This window comes from Ictalurus punctatus, chromosome 6, assembly GCF_001660625.3.
Source record: "Ictalurus punctatus breed USDA103 chromosome 6, Coco_2.0, whole genome shotgun sequence".
Classification (NCBI taxonomy): Eukaryota; Metazoa; Chordata; class Actinopteri; order Siluriformes; family Ictaluridae; genus Ictalurus; species Ictalurus punctatus.
The window spans coordinates 3,704,509-3,710,825 of NC_030421.2; the positions used below are offsets into that span (position 1 = coordinate 3,704,509).

Genomic DNA, 6,317 nt, shown 5'->3' on the forward strand with positions numbered 1-6,317 from the left:
AAACCCAGCACACATGAGTTTATCGTGCAGTCACTAAATGATCACGACACACCGAGGAAACACTTATGTAATTATCGACCTGTAAGCTCTGTAAAAGCGAGATGGACGTGAGTAATGCGAGAAACGGTGGGAATTTGTGAGCTCCAGCTGCCGTGGTTAGTTTCAACTTCCCCTATCATGAGAGCAGCTTTTCTCAGAAACACTTCTGACGCATCCGCGTACGTTCCTGCCTTTTAATCCAAATACAGAGCGATCGATTGTACGAGTCTTGTTTAGTTTGTAAACCAGATGAAAAGAACGGAACAGAGAGGTAGAGAAAAGGAAGAGAGATGAGACCTTCAGTATAAACAATTATGACAAAACCATGACAAATGTTAGCGCTTTAATGGTTTGTGCTTTTCAATAGCTTTAGTATGCCAATGACCAAATACAGCTCTTTTATGTCTACGTCTTCCATTAAACATTCAAACTTCTACTTTCTGAGCGCCTCAGTTTTATTCAAACGAAAATATGTTACAAGAGTTTTCATTTTTTTCCATTTCATTGGGTCCGATGAGATAAAGCGAGACTAAATCATGAGGTTTTAGTCATAATGTTTACACTTAGACTTTAAGATGTATCTGACAGGGAAACTAGTGGGGGAGCCTGAAACGAGAATGTAATGCAGACTATTCACTCACTCACTCACACACACACACACACACACACACACACACACACAGATTCCCACAGCATTTCTCAACATCCTTCATTCCTTTTCTATTACACAAAATCAGACCATTCAATCATGCAATATGAAGAAACGTCAGTAAAAAAGCAGACGCTAATTTACTCTTTAATGTGTTGTTTAATGTTTGTGTGTTGATAACTTAAAAATGATTATAACAATGCTTCGTGTTCAAGCGTCCGTGTTTAAATGCCTGGTAGATATGTGTGTGGTAGCAGTGTTTCGTTAAATGGCCACTAGAGAGAACATTACAGATATCAGTAAGTAAATAAACAGGTTTTGGGCGTATATGGTGTGCAATTTTTGTTTCCTATTTCTCTAGGCTAATGTAGCTAACAAATAAGGTGAAGCTTAAAGCTATCAGTTTAGCATCGGAGAAATTGCACGTCCAGTTTCATCACACACTCATCTCAAACGAGTTCTCAAACATGTATGGTTTCTGACAATGTATATCACTGTTCTCTTCAATAAAATGACAAAACGGCTTCACAGAGCTCATTTTTTTAAATGGACTTATTCTGCTATTTTATTAGCAGTCGATACGGATAGATACAGATGGCTTGGCAGTTAAGGCTCTAGCCCTAGCACTGCCAAGCTGCCACTGTTGAGCCCTTGAGCAAGGCCTTTAACCCTCTCAGCTCCAGGGGGTGCTGTAATATGGCTGACCCTGCACTCTGACCCCAACTTCCTAACATGCTGGGATACGTGAAGAAGATAATTTCATTGTGCTGTAATGTACATGTGATTAATAAAGACTCATTATCATGAAGGTGAATCTGTAAAGATTTCAAATCAGTACTAACCTGGGGATAAAATGTTTTGGCTCATTGACTAAATTTCGCATAAGGGCAACATCAATTTCATGCAATTTATTATATAATTTATTTAGGCAAGTTCATTTGAAGCCAAACGTTTAGTTTATTTTAGCTCGTGATCTCTTTCCTGCATACAGTATGCTTACATTTCTCATTACACAGCATGTTCCCTCCCAGGACCTTACACAACACTTAACAACCTGTTTCACCGTTACACAATTTCCCACCATCATGTGAACTGAGATCACTTCGAAGTTCCAGCAGAGAAGAAAACAACAATACGAGTGAAACAATAAATCAAAGAACGACCAACGACTCCATGGTAACTTTTCAGAAGATAAGCTGTATTGCTGTCGTTTTTTTGTTTTTCTTTTACACTAAACGTAGACAACCAGATTTGTTGTGAGGACTTTCAATTTGTAGCTATAAGCTTGTATTGTTATCCACATTAGCCGTGTAGCTCCAGGGTAAAGCTTCACACCATGAACATGCTGAAAGGCGAATTTGATCTTGATTGAACATTCTTTAAAAAGTATAAATAAGGGCCACAATAAGTTAATGGTTCTCGTCAATATATAATATTATTATCCATGTATTCGTTCAGCACAATACTGTATTTTCTAACATATCATTACCAACATATAAAAAAACTGCATGTACTTTCTATTTCTTTAACATGCATGCCAAGAAAGAGAAACTTGAATAAGATGAATAAGATTTTTCCATTTACTTTAGTTTTATTTTTGGTCCGCTTGAGCTGTCTGTTGTTTTTCCATAGGGCAGTTGAGGACAAACAGATGCCCATCATGCAATTCTCATTTCCTGCTCTGGCTCTGGTAGAGGACAAACCAGTCTCATCCTATACATCATGTCTGATTTTCCTTGTTCCCGTGCCTGTATGATCCATCTGTGCCCAGCAGGTACAGAATAAAAAAAAAAAGAGATATTATCTAAAAACCAAAAATAATTTGGTTTTACTGCAGTGCATGGACCTTTATTATATCGCCGGACTCAAATATAGCTCATGATATGTAAAACAGTTCAACAGATTGTAATTTATGACAGCCAGAGGTAGTAGGATGCAAGTGCTGAGTGGATTTATGAAGGATTTTCCAGGAATTGTTCCCTGAACAGACAGGACGGTTAAGAAGATAAGCAGATCTGCAGCCATAAATTCAAGAATCGGTAAGCATAAGTCTATACACGGAAAACAGAGTACCAACAAACTAGGACTAGGAAAGAACTGCATACTTCAAAAAAAAAAAAAAACCCAGTTATGAGGTGCAAAGAAACACGAAGTAGCAAGGCTGAGTATATATATATATATATGTAGAATGACCCACTGGGAGAATCTATACTTTCCATGCTATCTGCCTAGCATCTGGGACAAGCTCTGCATATCTGAGATGTTTCCGCTTGTTTGCCTCACACACAGAATTTTCCCAGGGCACTGTGAGTTTAGAGATGATTAGAGCTTTTAAACTGCTGGACCATACCAATAAGTCTGGTCTGAGGCTTGTAGTGGTTATTTCCGTAGGGATGTTAGCCTATAGTCTAGGTCAACCACCATTCTCCAGTCTCAAGCAGGATTTATTATGGTTGAAGCCAACAGTGTTGCTGAGTGTAAGGTCACTGTCTGACCTTGGGCCTGATGGTTCTTCCAGTCACAAGAGACATAGCATTGTTATTCCGCCTGTTTATCAACACAGGCTGCCAGGAGTGTTGGGAATCTTAAAATCTAGGATAAGAACATCACCTTCTTTTGTTCTTTTTCAGAAGAAAAACTGGAATGTTGTCCCAGGAAGTGCATTAAAAATGGCATTATATCCACTATTCCCTACTACCACCACCACTACTACTACTACCACTACCACTACTACTAACACTACTACAACCACTATTACTACTACCACTACTAACACTACTACAACCACTATTACCACTACCACTACTACTACCACTACCACTACTAGTACTACTACCACTACCACTACTACCACTACTACTAACACTACTACTAACACTACCACTACTAGTACTACTACCACTACCACTACTACCACTACTACTAACACTACTACTACCACTACTACTAACACTACTACAACCACTATTACCACTACCACTACTACCACCACTACTACAACTACTACAACTACAACTACTACTACAACTACTACTACAACTACTACCACTACCACTACTACCACTACTACTACTACCACTACTACTACCACTACTACAACCACTACTACCACCACTACTACTACCACTACTACTACTACTACTACTACTACTACTACTACTGCTACTACTACTAGTACTACAACCACTAGTACTACTACTACTAACACCACTACTACTACTGTTACTGTGCATTCTGTATTCGAACAATTACATTTTACACAAGTTTTTCTTTTTGCATGCTTTTGTCATAGGCATGAATTTTTTTTCCATTAAATTACGATTATGAGCAGTCTTTAGAAAAGGTCTGTAAATGCATTATCAGAATGTATCAGTTTAATGTAAATCATTGTGCATGCAAATCATTCTTAATGTTGGCATGCATCACTTTAAATTCATATTACATGGGAATAGTGCTTCAGGACGGGGTAACGAATGGAAAAAGTTCTATCACTTTAGTTTAAGGGCATTAAAATCATTCATAATGTTGGCATACATGCATCTTACATATGAGTTCATAAATGCTTTAAAAACGGGACGCACCTTCAGACGCATCGTATTCCTACATAAATTAAGTAAACCGTTCAAAAAAGGTAAACTGACATATACTTAATTCAACACATTCCAAAGCTCATATGTGCTCATATGTAATCTATATTGTCTTATGTAAGATAATATTATCTTATCTCTATGTAATCCATATTATATTAACCGTCTATCAATCTTGAGAGGCCTTTTGTCTCCACACCTATCTGAGATATCGCATAAAAATATAATGTCACCTGACAAGAATTGGTCTTTTTTTAAAAATAAATTGTCTAATGCTGCTTAATAAAATATTTATGTAATGTTTATGAATGCGTTATGAACTGTATCCCTTTTCTCTCCACTCCCATATGACATAAAACCTCTCATGTCGCCTGACGAGTTCTGACATAAGCCTTTCATAAAGCATGTAACACTGTTTTATAAAAGCTTAATGTAAGGGTCATGAATGTGTTATGAAGCCCATATGTAGGTACCCTTCAAATAAAGTGTTACCAAAAATCCTTACAATTACAACAGGGTTTCAGCCCTTCTGGCTTGAACTCCTTATAATAATAATAATAATAATAATAATAATAATAATAATAATAATAATAATAATAATCTGGGAGCGTCTCAGAGTGGAGCTGCTGCTCTTCTAGAATGAGAGGCACCTTACAAGGATGCCTCCTGGTCAACTCCAGTGAGAGATGGACTGTATCAGACATATAACATAAGGTGGAGACCCTGAGGCTGGAAAGATTATATCTCACAACTGGCTTGGGAATGTCTGCAGATCCCCCATGAGGAGCTGGAATTTATGGCTGGTGATAGAGAAGTCTGGACTGACCTGTTCAGCCACCAAGCAAAGAGGAGGTAGGATGAATGAATGAATGAATAATAATAATAATAATAATAATAATAATAATAATAATAATAATAATAATAAGAGTCTCTAGTAACCTGGCTTAGACACAATTTTCTATTCACCAGCAGAAGGCAGTAAAGTGTGCTTATTATTATACAAGTTAACAATTTTGAAATTTGAACATTTTAAAATATCATATAAAATCATAAACGTGGAAAGAAGGGTGGTGCAGCTTTGGCACGACACCAGTCTCCACGGTCCCTGGTTCGATCCTGAGCTCAGGTTACTGTCTGTGTGGCGTTTCGCATGTTCTCCCTGGGTCCACGTGGGTTTCCACCAGGTTCTCCAGTTTGCTCCTACCTCCCAAAATACACCGTTAAAGTGGATTGTCGACTCTAATTTACTCCTGCATGTGAACGTGTGTGCATGCGAGTCCTGTTTGGGACTGGTTTCCCATGCTTCACACTCCGGTGTTACCAGGATAAAGCAGTTAGTGGCGATGAATGAATGAATGAAAGATGAAAGAAGAATATATAGGATGTGTTTTGAAGCTGGACACTAAACTGTTGTTTATTTTAATGAGTATGAGGGCATGGTGGCTTAATAGTAGGGTGGCTGTGGCTCAGGTGGTAGAGCGGGTCATCCACTAATCGTAGGGTTGGTGGTTCGATTCCCAGTCCACGTGACTCCACATGCAGAAGTGGACAAGCTTGGACAAGACACTGAAACCCAAGTTTCTCCTGATGGCAAGTTAACGAGTTATCAAATTAAGTTGATGCCTTGCGTGGCAGCTCTGCTACCACTGGTGTGTGTGTGTGAATGGGTGAATGAGACACAGTGTAAAGCGCTTTGGATAAAAGCGCTATATAAGTGCAGGCCATTTACCATATAACACATTTGCCTCGCACCTTTGGGGTTGGGGTGGGGTTCAAATCCCACCTCTGCCCTGTGTGGGCGGAGTTTGCATGTTCTCCCCATGCTTTGGGGGTTTCCTCCAGGTACTCGTCTTTCCTCCTCCAGTCCAAAGACATGCATTGTAGAGATTTTTAAATTATCCTTAGTAGGATAAGTGGTACAGAAAATGGATGGATGTTAAAGAGTAGTTTTACATCCCCCTCTAGCGGTAGGACAAATTACTGCACTTTTAATGCTATCACCACACAAATAATCAGTCGTGTTTAGATCACAGAGGGACAAA

The 6,317-nt window shown here is 38.7% G+C and overlaps 1 long non-coding RNA gene across 1 annotated transcript; it reads left to right on the forward strand.

Annotated features, from left to right (window-relative positions):
• Positions 1 to 1,755: 1,755 nt before the first annotated feature.
• On the forward strand, positions 1,756 to 5,137 carry LOC108266443 (uncharacterized). The gene is made up of 3 exons (XR_001812891.3): positions 1,756 to 1,864; positions 2,321 to 2,727; positions 5,048 to 5,137. It is a non-coding gene; the product is annotated as an uncharacterized LOC108266443 (long non-coding RNA).
• The last annotated feature ends 1,180 nt before the right edge of the window (positions 5,138 to 6,317 follow it).